The following is a 14,893-nucleotide window of genomic DNA, read 5'->3' as shown; positions in this document are numbered from 1 at the left end:
GATGTCAATGGATCAGTAGAGTTTGATTGAAAGAAAAGAGACAGAAATTCTACTGTATGAGCAATCCCAGAAGGAATACCTCTAGTGGTTTAAAACGTATTTCACTTGCCTCTGGCATGAGTTTCTGGATTAGTGTCATATACATGTCAACATGAAACAACATAGTCTGTTTATACATTCACATTACTCCTCCTTGTATTGTTCTGTATGCCATTTAACATTGACTACACATACATATCAATATATTCAACCTTGTGAGTGCATACCTCTGTCATGTACCTGTTAATAAGACATAACCACTGAGTACAAAGGGAAACTAAGGTAATGATGTCAATAATCAAAAAGCAACAAAATGGACAGGAACTTAACAGCTCTGTTTGTACACTGCTAACCAGAAACAGTGTTGTGTAAAGATATTTTGATGAATAAGCAAACTGACCTGCAGTTTGTTTTTTAAGATCCATCTAACTAATAAAATGTAGGTAGAGGCAACCTTAGGTCTGTAGCTGTTTCCATCAGTCTTCAACCAAGAGCAGCAAAAAAAACCCAGGTCATGCCTAGCTCTTTTAAACTGGGCGCCCTTTGTCAGCGTGGCTCAGCACTACATTTCTTTGTTGCAGACAGAAAATTAGCAATCAGAATTCTGACTCTGGGATTTGAAGCCTTGAACTAGTTTTCCATTGGAAATAAATGCTAGTGATGTTTCATTTACTACACAAGAAAAAAATAAAAAAAAAATCTTGAGACCTTGAGCAGGCAAAGAGCAGTCGAACGTGACTTCAGACAAATTCCTGCATTTTGAGGTAGATAGCATGTCTAATAGGGCTGAAGCTGACTTCTAACCAATAGGGTAGCCGAAAAAATGTGACACCCTCTGTATGACTTCCATACCATCTGATCAAGTGGAATAGTCAGTAGCAATCCCATGACATGTTTTACTTGGTGACAAAGCAGCTTAGTAAATTTCTGCTCTCTGCCTCCTTCCTCTCTTGAGTCATTCATTCCTGTCCCTGGGCCACAGCCCACTACAGTCTCATTGGCCTTGACATTACTATAGATCTAAGCTGGGTTAAAAATACCTGTTCCCCCCAAACTTTTTTTTTTTTTTTTTTTTTAACCTTGAACTGCTCCTCTGGTCTTCTATGACTGTACCACCACAACCAGAGCACAAGGAACTCCAGCAAGCAAAAAGGGATCCTTAAGTAAGCTTTTCCATCAGAGAAAACATACCCTGAAACTAGACCCTGTAATGACAGAGCTTAGTACAAGCAATATAGTTTCAAGGATCTGAAGACATTTATGTTCTTGCACCATCAGAACAAAGCAGAAAATTATACTGACCAATGGCAGGAGAGTTAGATCAGAATCCACCAACTCTTCCTCATTATAACAGGTATTGCTAATTTAAAAAAAAAAAAAAAAAAGGGCTGGGGAGTGATGGTGGGAAAGGACTTCAAGGTAGAATGCAGCAGTGACTTTCAGATAGAGATCACAGAGCAAGAGAGAGCGTGAAAGCAGTTTAATATTGGAGGCATGCTACTGTGCCCAGCAGCCTGGCCCATGGACCCATCAGTCCCTGGGTGGGATGCCTATGGATAGCACATCCTCTTTTCACCTCTCTGCCGTCTGGGGAGGAGCAGGGTAGCCATGCATCCTTCTGACTCACTTGGGTACCATATGCTGTCCCACAGCTGGTTGCTTAGGTCAGGATTGGGGCAGTGTAGTAGTAAAAGGCAAGAAGTCTGCCTTTCTGTAAACAACCAGGCAAAGCCCTGCAATAATTCATTGATGCCTAAGCATTTATCTGATGTACTGGCAGTGTGGCAGCTTCATTGGAAATAGCCTGTTTCACTTGAGAAGCAGGTAAGCTGAGCCAGAAGAAGCTGGTTTCCCAGCTTCAGAAGCTTTCACTTGCTTTGTTGGAGTATAAGTGAGTTTGGGCTTTCTTGGCTTTTCCTAGATTGGGTTACACCCATAGTTCTATCTAAAAACAACTTTTAAATACTACATTTTTCACTACTACAAAAGAGGGTTTAAAAAAAAAAAGAGTCATACAAAGCATATCAGTACTCATTTTAGATACTGCAGTCTACAAGCTGATCGTCTATTTCGGATGTGGTTTGGATGATGATACAATTATTCACTATTTTGAAAAACATGTTACATAACAAGTGGGAGAAAATAAGCAGAAACAAAGCAGTCTAGTCTACTCTAAAATTTATAGGTCCCAAACCTGCAGAACTCTTATGCATACATTTCTCTGTATTTGCATGAATTACTTCACTGAATACAGCAGACTAATATATTAACTCCCAAGTGAGGGTGTTCATAGTAAGGGAACGTGAAAACTTCAGCAGAACTAAAAAGATATGACTACACTTCATTTTTTCTGATTCCTTATCCTTCCTCCCTCACCCCAGATACCAAATTAAGGACTGAAGGATCTCATTCTAGTGCCATTTTCAGAAGTTTCAGAATGGAATAATTTCACTGGCTTGATGGAATTATTTCTCATTTACTCTGGTGAAGGTGAGAGCAGTTTCAGATACTTATGACTCATTCTGTCATTCTATGACTCTCTTGCATATCCAGTGAAAATTTTGCTGGTCTGGTTTACTGTGCAGTTGCACAGATTGGACCCTGTTAGTTACAACAACTCAGTGGAGCAGTAGTAACTTCCAGCTGCTGAGGAACTGTAGTTTCTTAGATCAGATCAACTTTGCCACTACAGACCATCTTGCTGCAGCCTGCACATGGTGCTGTGCAGAAATCAACAAAAAGACTACCATTGTCTTTTAAACATTTTCAAGCATGTTGTCAATACCGCACAAGTCCTTTCCAAAATGTAGCAACAACTGGAAACCTTGGAAAATCCAGAAAATCTGGTAGAAGCAGTGTAAGTGACCTTCATACTGCTAAAACTCACACAGGTGTGCATCTTAGGTTGGACAGGTGATTGACAAACATCATTTATATTGCATGTTTATTTTTAGCTGACTTTTTTTTTTCTCATGATGGCTGAAAATACAAATCCAAAGTCATCTCTGTTTTATTTAATTCTCTGTAAAGTCAGTTCGCCTCCTAAACCGCTAACACCACAACTACCACCAAAAATTTATATAAGCTCCTATCTTTCCCTACATCATCCCCAGCATCATGAAGGCAGGGAGTGGAATCATTAACCCCTAGCTCTTCACACAAAAATAGACAGATATCCTAAGGACTTGGAAGCAACCTTCAGTGAATCTTCAGGTCCATCTGCCCACTCACATGTTTTTTCTCTGTGGTTGAGTCTTGCCAAAGAGAAAGCAAAGTTAAGTGCAAAATGAAGTATATATAACCTACAATGTTCCTTCCAGGTCCTAGCTCATGGATGCACTCTTGCTAGCTAAAACTAGGTGCATTGCAAGTGGAAACTGTATTGCAAATGGCTATCTCAGAATGGATGGATTAATTCTCCATTTCTCATTTCATTCTCCTGAAAACACAAAGGAATGACATTTCAGTTCGAAGTTATCATCATGCCTAAGGGTTAAGTTTAAGCCTTTGGTTAGATACTTTAAACACTTCATGCTTCCCTAAAGGTGATCTTTAAGGTCAAAAAGAAGGGGGTTGGCCCTGCTCTGCTTTCTTAAGATGCATAAAGGATGAAAGGATGCTTAGAAGATTTTTTTTTCTTCTTTTTTTGGTCTTATTTTTATATCTGAATTAAGAATGTCAAATCTGGATTTTCAATAGTTTTTGGAGATGTTCCCAGAGTACTAGAGAGCTGGATTAGGAAATATCTTTATCTCTCTGTTGAACCAGTGAAGCTAATGAATCTTTCATATGTTTTCTTGCAACTATCTGATACTTGAGTTAATTAAGAAAGCAAAGAAACTAAAACAAAACATGACCCAATACAGGAGTTGATGCTGCAGTGAGCTGTGTGTGGGCAAGCCACTCCCCAGACAAAATCCAGCAGGACTCCATGAGTTCCCTAAGGTCCTCTACCATGGCATGACTACAGGGCTATGGACTAAGAAAAACAGAGTCTGTCTTCTACCTGCTCCATCATAACCAATTCATTCAGTGACTTACTTGCATCAAATGAACAGGTCTGGGAAGTTCAGCTTGCATGAATTGGTCATTACGAAGCTTGCCTTTCATTTGGAAGGCTTTTTTCTTCACCTTATACTGTACACCATGCCAATGTATTCAAGATCATAATAAATGCTAAAGTGCTAGCCCTCAGTAATATGTTATAAACTCCCTAGTATCTCATTTCTGCCTTGAGTACATCATTTAATGCCAATAAACCAGACCTGTCTACAGTGTCAGGCTAGAGGTTCTGAAGCCAATACTTTTGGATGGAAGGGAAGTTTGCTAAGCCTTTAAGGTGGTGGTTTCGTGATGCTAACAATGAAGCTTCATTGTATTTATTCCTTTTTTCCATCATTTGCTCACAATATCAGTACACTAAAACAGGACAGATGAGAACCAAGAGTCCTCTCACTTATGCCATCTGCATAATAACATAAATAATAAGCATAATATTTTCCAAGATTTATTTTGTCCTCTTATGAGAGTCAAAACACCTTTGTGCTCTTTAATATTGAGTTCAAAGACGGGTTCACCTTAACAAAAGATGGATACAGATTCACTGCACCACATATCCCACAACAAAGCACACACAGATGTTCAGTGTGTTAAAAGCATTAACTTTTTATTTTGTCTTCCAAAAAGAGAAAAATCACAGGAAGAATGATGGCTTCAAAATAGAACTATTCTATTTGGACCCCAAAACATAGATTCAGTTCTTGGCTCTGCTTAAGGTTTATTGTTTAACCACGGTCAAGACTCCAAGATAGCCTGTAAAATGAGAAAAATCCAGAGCATCCCTTCCCACCCTGTAAAATGCAAGGAATAATTAAAACATAAGACCTGTTCTAGGAATAATACCAAGTTGTTAGAGATTGAACAGAGCAGGGACATGAAAACAGAGTTTCATCACACGAACTGAAATTCAAACTGTACAAAGAAGTAGCGGATTAGTGGACAGCATGGTTTCTTGCACCAGAAATGTTCACTAGATGGGTCAGCACTACAGGGAATCTGCTTTGGCAGAGGAAGAAAGGATGAAGCACTCTGCCTGACAGAGACACATCCAGGCTGGCATGGGAGCAGAGCTGTCCCATGCAGGGCCATCACCACCTGGACACAGATACTGGGGTCACAGGTTTCTTGTGCAGTGGAATTGGACCCCAGTGGATCTAACAGATGCAAGAAACTGGGCTTGGCACTCAAATTTGGTGTTTAATTGCAAGTGTCCTAGCAGAATATGGGGGGTCTTATCTCCCAGCATGAGAACTTCGAGTGCTTTTGTTTTCAGATCATTTCAGAAATGAAATCCGGAGTGAGGAGGAAAAGAATCTGAAGACCTTCAGCAAGACACAACACTTGCTTCAGTTCCAACCAAGAAAAAGCTTGCATGGCATTGTTCAAAAAGAAAACTCAACCCATATGCTGACATCTGGGTGCAAGATGACGAGGAACACACAATCCCCTTTCTCCTGAAAACAAGCAAGGTTATTGCACAGTCTCAATGCAAAGTTTACACTTCATACCCTATTCATCAACTAAGAAACAGCTTCCTTTGGCACGCAGACAAAAGGAACAGGCTGGTTTCATATCAGGGTGTCAAAGAATTTGCTTCAGCTTGGATGTTGATGAGATGCCTTGAGACCAGCTTCCTTCACACTGTATGCAGTTGGTGCTACTGAACACTTCCTGGCACTCAGCCCAGGGGCACAGTTTGTATCTTAACATGCTAGAGTGAGGAGAATCTACTGCAAAGTCCTAAACCAATAGAACTACAGGTGCAGAAAGTTACTGAATGTTACCAGATGCTTTATATGGCACAAAGAGACTTTAAAGACGGAGTAGAGTAAATTGAGAAATTAGGTGTGGGTGTGAAACAGGCTGCCATGATCTTGGATACAGAAGAAGAAAGCTGCATGAAACCCAATCAGATAGGACTTTTATCAGCAGTAATCTTGCCTGTCCTTACATGAAGTTGTAGTAGATGATGGTAGGAAAACAGTGGATGTTAACAGGGACCTTGTGCCAGATCTCCAGCCGCTCTAAGCTACTATCCACACTTTTTAGAAGAGCTACATTATTTTATACCCATAGGGGACAGTCTCTGATTTGTGGCAGAAACCTTTACCCAGCAACTGTTACTCAAAGAGAGAGCATGCTTTGCACCTCAGACATTGCATAGTGCCAATAGTGACAGTCCCAGGTCCAAACCCTCCAGCCAACGCTACACCCTGTGGTAAGCCAAACCTCTGCTGGCATTTGCAAACATTGTGGAATTAAAATTCTTCACTCCTACTTGTTCCTGTTCCCATGTAACAGTATCTTTATAACTCATACAAACAACACAACATGGTATGTGCTCACAAAGTTATATTTAAATATTTTTATATAAAAAGTTATACAAAACCAAAGCAGAAATGACTGATAAAGATCTTCCTCTTCTCTTTTGTATTGCTGCCATTAACACTCTATGCTACTTCTTAAATACTAGCTAAACAATTTAGTCTCATTTGAGAACTAGTCAAACTTGAGCTCTTGGCTTTCCAGTAAAAGTTGTCACAAGACTCAAATCTTCTCAGCTCCTCCTGCCACCTCCTGTACATTATCCCAGATTAGTGCCTGGGCCTCCTTTGTTCTGCCAGCCTTTGCTGACAGTTTTGCAAAAAAGTATTTTACTGTACCACATGTTGAGAAATGCATGCCATCAAACATCCTTCTCATTTCAATTACCATAGAGGAGTTGCATCACGCCATTTTCTCTGAATCACTTGTGCAATGTCAGGTAAGGCAGGATGTGACTCACACATGACTAGATTCAGGAGTAGGACTCTGTGAAATCTTCTGGTTTCAGTTCACAGAGGTTTGGGTTTTGTATTTTTCCCCCAGACCTGCACTGCAGACCCAATCATGTCAGGTATTCTCAGGACTCTTGGCCAAAGTGAACCAAGAGAATTTTCACAATAGCTGCTTTTTTCTGTGGTCTTCTACCATGTCCCCATGTATCCATTCCTCTAAAGACCATGAATCCCCTAGTCCTCTCAGGGGGAAAAGGTGGGTAGAGAAACTGATTTTCCCTGTTCTTATTCCCTTCTTTCCCCAGCTCTACAGCAGAAGACTTCCTTTTCTCTAGCTATAGGCTGTTTAACATTAGGAAGCAATTGGTCTGTCACCAGCACCTAGAGCGGTTCTTCACAGCTGGGAGATCATGTCTCCTCTTTTCCTTCTGTTGAGGATGGCTTACAAACCCCCCTCTTCAAGAGTCATGCCTTAGCTTTCACCTTTGTTTTGAGACAGTCTCATTACATTTTGCCTAGGGAAACTCTGTGATCTCATGCTCTGAAAGTTGGCTTGAGGCTTTACACTTTCACAAAAGACCTAAGAAACCACAAGGAACCTTGCTTAGAGTTCTTAATCTCAGAGATAAGCACATGCACATGCACACAAATCCTGATCTAGGTCCTCTAAGGCTACATCTCTGATACATCTGAAAGTTTAATAAAATAAAAAATAAATTAAATAAAATAAAATAAAAATAAAATAAAATAAAATAAAATAAAATAAAATAAAATAAAATAAAAAATACTTGTGTTCACATACCTTTAGATTGGAAAGTCACTTTTTCCTACTAGCTGAATGAAATCACAGGCTCTTTTACACAGTGCGGGGAGGGTGAATGAATTTCGTAGTGCTATATTTCATACAATTAATCTGATACTAGCTTGACTTGCATAAGTGGGATAGCAGACAGCTATTTAAAAAAAAAAACTGCTATTCATGAAAAAGTTTACACCTTTATCAATTGCAGTAATTCAAATTAAACTTCAAATGGAATACTTGGCATCAAGAGACAATATTTTTAATCCAAAATAAGTAAGAAGGTCCATTTCTATCACACACTATTTTAGCTAGTTTAGCTAGTTTACACTGACATGACTCATAATTGGCATAGTAAATACAGTTCTCCCAAATAGACCTACATGCACAACAGGATTCCTTTGAAGATGTAATAGATCGAAAGATGGGACAGAAGGATCACAGAGGAGAGTAACACTTGAGAAGTTGGAAGGAGATAATTACTTTTTATGACAATTCCCACAACTTTGGCAGGTAAATGTTTTTGATATGAGCACTTCAGTCGTGCACAGATAGATGACACATTTATGTGTGGGCAGAGAATGAAATTGGGTGTGTACTGTGTGCGTCTATAATGGCTACAGTGATAGGTCTAGCTCAGCACCAGCGGCACTGAGTCATCTTCTCAGAGCTTAGAGTTCCTCATAACTCCCTTTACGATGTGGAAAAACTCTGGCTGGATAGCCTGCAAATTTATCCTCACTGATGAGGACCCAATCTGAGAGAAAGGTCAAGAGCACCACAGGGTTTCCACACTCCCAGAAACCCTCCCCAAATTCCACTGGTTCATGCAAAACGGGACTCACTTCACTGCAACACAGGGTACTCAAAACAGTTCTGTTTTGTTTTCCTGACTTGTTCATCCTCCTATACAATCAATGTAGGTGACAATAAACAAACTCTGTAGGTACCTTGAGGGCCATTTGGAAGACAAAAAATTGAACTCAGAGACAATTGGAAAAACCCAAGCACATACCACAGTGAATAGAAGTGCTTAGAAAAGAGGAATCTACCTTTGGGTGATGATCACTGATCAATGGAGACGTCTAAAGTGAGCAAACGGCTCTACATTCTGACAAGATATATATTCTGAAACTATGTCCAGCATCAGTTTCACATTGGCTTTCGCCTATCTTTTCAACACAAACTGGTAAATTAACTACATGCCAACAACCAACACAGCATGATTTCTGTTCTCCCTTATCCTCAAATCAATACAAAAAGAAATCAGCTATGGCTTACATTAACCGCCTGAGTCAAAGAAAGCCTCGGGAAATCTTACAAAGTGAAAGTATCACAGAATAACACCAGAAAGAAGATAGCTGAGGTTGCTTTACTTCTTGTACCGTCTGGTAGACTATGGCATAAACTTAGTGTGTACAAATATTCCTGATTCACCAAGACCAGAAACTAATCTTGTCACAGCATAATTTCCAGATGCAAGTCTTGACCAATTCATACAGGTAGTGATGCACAGCAAGACAGAGGAATTATATTACCCCCACCACTAATAAACAACAGGAGGTTAGAAGGTGGTGGTTGTTATAATAGGTGTGGCTTCCTATCCTTCCCGCAGCAGGCCAAGCACAAGTATTCTGTGGCCAGAGCAGACCGTAGGGGTGAGCAATCAGAACAAAAGCTAAGGACCCTGCTAACAGGGGACCAAAAGACTGAATGTGCCAGAAGGAGCAGGTCCCTATGCTTCATATCGAGAAAAGCTTTCTTTCCACATTTTCTGATTTTGTTGTCTTTCAGAAGCGGCTTTTGTAACAGTAAAATCTTTCAGATCAGCCCCTTAAGTACAGTTAGTATCCAGCTTCTTTCTTGACATCTGACTTTGTAATAATCTTAATTGGTAATCAAGTTCTCAGAGGATGGTTTGTCTGTCGAAGAAAATCTAGAAATTTCTAGATTTCTTAGAAATCTAATAAATACTTTCAGTGAAAAGGTAAATTAGAAAAACACTTGCCAAAGGATGTCACAAAGACAAAAATTTAACAGGATTCCAGAAAGGGTAGGATAAGCTCATGGATAAGAATGTTCTCATGCATTATATTAATAAAGATCCTTGAAAAAAAATTAAAAAATACTGAAACAGTTTCTATTAGAGCTTCGAAAGAGCAACAGATTATCTCCTTCTTGTTTAATGCAGGATTTCCTTTCCTTTTCTCTGAAGCAGCTGTAGGTCACCACTACAGCAGACAGGGATCTGAACTGGATGAACTCTGAATAACTGCAGTTTCTAGACTCCCTAAAAAGCCTGATCAAATGATTAATCAAGAGCGTGTGCTAACTGAGACATTGCCTGATCTCAGAAAGTGAGCCAAACCTGAAAATTCACCAGCACAGATTTTCTTATCAATACTGAAGATCAATTTGGTCAGAAGGTTCTTGAAACAGAAGTCAAGGTGAATGACTGTTCTGGGTAGTCATGATCCTGCAGCAGTCATCAAGATAAAATCAGTTAAAAATGAAGTTTGTTATGGAAGTCAGATAGCTGCATGTCCCAACAATGGTACCCCCCCAAAAAAATGCAAAACCCAGCTGCATGTAAATAGAGAATTCAGTTCTTCACATGCACCCCAGCTATCTCTTCTGGTGGCATGAAGCATACACATATTACCAGGGTTTGTAAAAGTCTGACAATGGCAGCCCAACCAATGTTATCTCAGGGTTTCCTTGGGCCCCCCAGGCTCTCCCTCTGCTCTTTTCATGAAGCAGTTGGGTCATAAGCCTACTGCAAAGGGAGCTGCCTTTTGTTCTGTGTTTGCAGACAATGTGTGACAACAGCAGCAGGAATAATAAACGCAAGTGGTATTACGCACGCATGCAAACACCCCTGTGGAAAATTCAGCCATAGGGTAAATACTGAAGTTTTACTCATCTTTCAGTTATTCATAAAATCAAAGAGACCTAGAAATAGGACGAAAAAAGAAAGGAAAAAAAAACACCACATCCTTGCCAAAACCCTCTCCCAGAGTGGACAGCCCCAGGGGTTGAGTTCTGATCTCTGCTCCCAACAGCAGTGGTGCTTCCCCAGTGGGGAATTCCCAAAATAGGAAAGATACCCCAGAGCTGACACTAAACGAATACATTTGGCTCCCATGCCAGGCTTCCGCCAGCTGTCAAGCAAGGAGCATGTCACGGTTAGAAAACCTGCTGTGCCCCAGCTACTCCCTGCCACAGCTGTGGCAGGCTGGGCAGGGAGGAGAAGAGTTCGAGGGCTCTGCTGAACATCCCTGGCCTGAGATCAGAAAGACATATGCGGCCACTTCTGCCCCAGTGACACCCAACACTGCAGACATGGTCTTGTATGAGTCTCTAGAAGCCTTCTAGTACCTCATCTGCAGTAATGCTTATACAGCATTGCTCATTAATATTTCACCTTTTGCTCTGCCAGATGGGCTCCTCCCTTCCACTTTCCCTTCCCCTCAGAGACATACCCACAAAGTTGTCATATGCTGTTAAGGTACAAAAAACAACCATTTGCCATCAGCACCTTGCTGGGGATTATAAATGTGCAAATGGAACCTTTAAATAAGTCCATGCATCTCCGAAAATAAGTTACACATCTGTAAAGGATGGAATAAGCCATCAGGAGGGGCAGTTTTATCTGCTGATATAAGAGTGAGCAGAGAGGGATTATTTGCAAGCTGTTCTGGACCAGTATAAACCCAGGCTTTAAAGTCCCATGTGGTTAAACAATGACTCATGGCTGATCCTTATCTTGCCTGTCAACACTCACCATTGCTCTACATGTGTATCATTGTTAAAGCATAGCAGAGGATCATGAAGAGGGGCAGAAGTGAACGTTAATTTACAATACACGCAGCTCACTCCGCTTCTGTGCAAAACTGATACAATCTTAAGTAGTGAATATTTTATGACTTCTTACAAAAAAATTTAAACAGAACTCGAGTCTTGTTTTATGCTATCTGTAAATGAAAAAAATAATTCGAGTAGTGCTAGCAGAATGCCAGCAAGATTTTAAAAATACTCGATTTGGTCCTTTCACACACACATCTATTCAAAACAGTACATGTAAATGTTCATATATTTAGATATATTTATATGCATATATATATACATGTACATAAATATACAGTAAAGCATCTTTTTACTGTGGCACCCTTTCAGATAGAGTGCCATTTAAAAATCCTTCATGAGAGTTGCGAGACAGACCCAGCCTTACCTTCCTAATTCCCAGCTTCTCTTCACCTTTTGAAACCAAATCCTCGCTGCTGTCTCTATGGTGACCGTGACGTCCAAGTCCCCCCCCCGATGAGACAGCTGCTGGCATGCGCGGCAGGTACCAGGGCAAATCCGTTGGCACAAGACGCCTCTCCAGTCTTTGGCTCCTCCATGGGGTGCAGCGATCTTCTCCAGAACCGAGGCTGACAAACAGCTTGGTAAAGGGCACAGTATGAGTATGAAACTGCCAGCCCGTGCCTGAGGTGGGGCAGGGGAGAACGGGGTCTAGATAATAAGAAAGTTTTTAGACTGCTTATTATTTTTCTCTTCAATAATAATTACTGGTACTTGGAAAATAAATGCAATAGCACTGCTGTCATAGACTGCCTCTGGATAACCTACACAGAATGAACTAATTACAGGTAATTTCTCCTGGAGGGTTTGACAGTGAGAAGATATTTGTGTTATGAAGTAGAAGTGGCTGATAAACAACATGATGAAAACCTGCAACGACCGTCCACCTGGCACAAGATACCAGCAGTGACAGAAGGATGCTTCCTGGTTAGTGGTGGGAGAAGCAAGAGGGGAGATTTTATCAAGTGCTAAGTGAGGAGCAGCAGGTGGGACCCGCAAAGGTGTGCCCTTCAGGCAGCCACAGGAGGTGGCTTCAGAGACTTTCTCTCCTTAAGAAAGGCAGTGAGTCACTGGGGTTACAAAATGTCAGATATTATATGTAGCCCTGATCATATGTTTTGACGCATAAACCTGGATGTTATACAATGCCGAAGCACACCTCTGCTGCAACATATCTTCTTCTAGCAGCTTATAGGCACAGAGAGATTTGTTTGGTTCCCAGTGGCACTTTCCCCATAGATTCCCAAATCAGGGGTGATGTGCCAGGGAAACAGATTTAACTTTCTGCCACAGTCTGCTGCCAGCACATGCTGATACAGCAGACACTGTAGATGTTTTGGATCGTCAGTACTTCACTAATCTTTCACAAGTTTGCAGCTGAAGGTGTCTGGTACAGTGCTGCGCCACTGTAACCTCGCGTCACCACAGGGGGGGAGGTGGAGTCCAGTGGTGTTCATGGCAGCAGGTCTTGCCCAGATTATTTACTGCACGTGATACACTGCTGCCATCAGCTCACTCATGATTCCTCACTTAAAAAATTATCTGTTCAAAATTTAAGGGTCCTATTTGATCCAGATATTTGGAAAACGAAATAAAGACACAGGTTAGTCCTCTAAATTTCCACATTCTTTTTAATCAGCCAAAAAATATATATACTACGTTACCTTGGAGATGAGGATTTTAGTAGCCTAGTACACATTACACTCCAGAAAAGAGGAGACACGACAGGAAGAGTATATACTAAAACTTACATTGCTATAATGCATGTTAAAAATCTAGTCCCAAACTCAGTTATTGGTGTGCCATGCCTACTATGTTGAGGCCTTTTCCCATATACTTTTCTTGATCCTTATTCATATGTTGCTGTATCTCTAACACTTGAACGTCTGTATCTCTGCTGTATCTCTGAACACTTGAACCTCTTTTCTAACACTTGAACTGTAAATACTTGGGAGTAAGGAATGCTTTTTGCTGTGTGTTGCCCTTATCATGCTGCATTACTGGCTCCATGCTTGAGGCTTTAGATACTATAATAATTTTTTTAAAAGGGAAATTGAGAGGAAACACAAGCCCCAAAGGAGCCAGAAGTAGTATAGGACTTAGTCACGTATGTAGCTCCCTGGAATTGATTACTGCACACAAGTGACCCAGTCCTCAGTCAGCCCACTCATTATGCACAGAGAACATCTTTTCATCTCAAGTGTTGGAGCTTTTTCAGTATTTTCCTTCTTACAGCATCCTGTGCTCTGCATTACAGAAGACCATAGACTTGCCTTTAAACACCCACAAGTGAAGTGCAGATAGCTGCCTCTTCTAATTCATACAGAGTTTGTTTTTTGTTGTTGTTTTTGTTTGTTTGTTTTTTAAGCAAATAAATGCAAAAAGCATCTTTCTCAGAGAAACCACAGAGGCCATAGGGCTCAGAAAGGTTGTATGTCAGGTGTCAGCAGAGTTGCATAAGTGCAAGTCCCTTTCCAACAGAGAACGATAGCCAGCTTCACCACAGAAACAGGAAAAAGCAGACCAGAAAAGGTGGCAATGGTGAGCACATCAGCCAAGAATCATTGGGAGCATCCAGGAAATCAAGGAATAATTTAAAGCGTTCTTTCAGTCTTTGTGGACATCTAATAACAAAGGTGCAGTGGCATCAAGGAGACAACAAACAGAGCAACTCCACAGTAAGTATGGCTTGCACCAAAGGTCAGAATATTACACAGCATGGTGAACAGAGATGAGTCTCCAAGGTCTGCCCTGTAACTTATGTGGGAGTTAGAAGAAAAACCAGCAGAAGAGAAGGTTTTAAAGTAACATGAAAGATAAATAGTTTTCCTCAGAGCATCTAAAGTGGAAACTTTTATTACAGTCACTGTGGATCTGAAAACAATTGACATCCATGCATGCACACCATAAAAAGAAAATTTTCAGTGAATCTTACATCTAGGTGTATTGAGGCTACAAAGGGATGTTTCAATCTTTTCTGTGCACCCCCCATCGCATCTAGAATCCCAACAACTCCACAAGAATAAGCATATACCCCCTTTCTATCTCTATGCATCTGTTATATTTCACAGGTACTTAATATTGCTAGCTATACTTCATACATCTAAGGAATACACATCATACATGTGCCAATAACACGTATGGCTAGCTACCACACATTTCATACAAAAGCTAATTACAGCTTCAAGGGTTACTTTTTCATCCTGTGACCATAACTGTTGTGACTAAGACTGTGACTTTTAAGATTTTTCTCATCTGGTAAAATAAAACAACTCTTACCCCCACCCCCTCACCCCAACCCTCTGAAAAATGGGAGGAATTCCTGCTCATCTGTTGCTACTGAGCCAAATCAGTA

At 40.6% G+C, this 14,893-nt stretch overlaps 1 protein-coding gene across 1 annotated transcript in view; it reads right to left on the bottom strand.

Annotated features, from left to right (window-relative positions):
* The window catches only part of LOC121065747, a 188,330-nt gene extending 176,264 nt beyond the window's left edge, over positions 1-12,066 (bottom strand). The window contains 1 exon segment of the mRNA XM_040548759.1: positions 11,906-12,066. The gene's annotated coding sequence lies outside the window, so the exon portion shown is untranslated.
* Between the last annotated feature and the right edge of the window lie 2,827 nt (positions 12,067-14,893).

This window comes from Cygnus olor, chromosome 2 (assembly GCF_009769625.2).
Source record: "Cygnus olor isolate bCygOlo1 chromosome 2, bCygOlo1.pri.v2, whole genome shotgun sequence".
Taxonomy (NCBI): domain Eukaryota; kingdom Metazoa; phylum Chordata; class Aves; order Anseriformes; family Anatidae; genus Cygnus; species Cygnus olor.
This window is presented reverse-complemented; position numbering and strand designations above follow the sequence as displayed.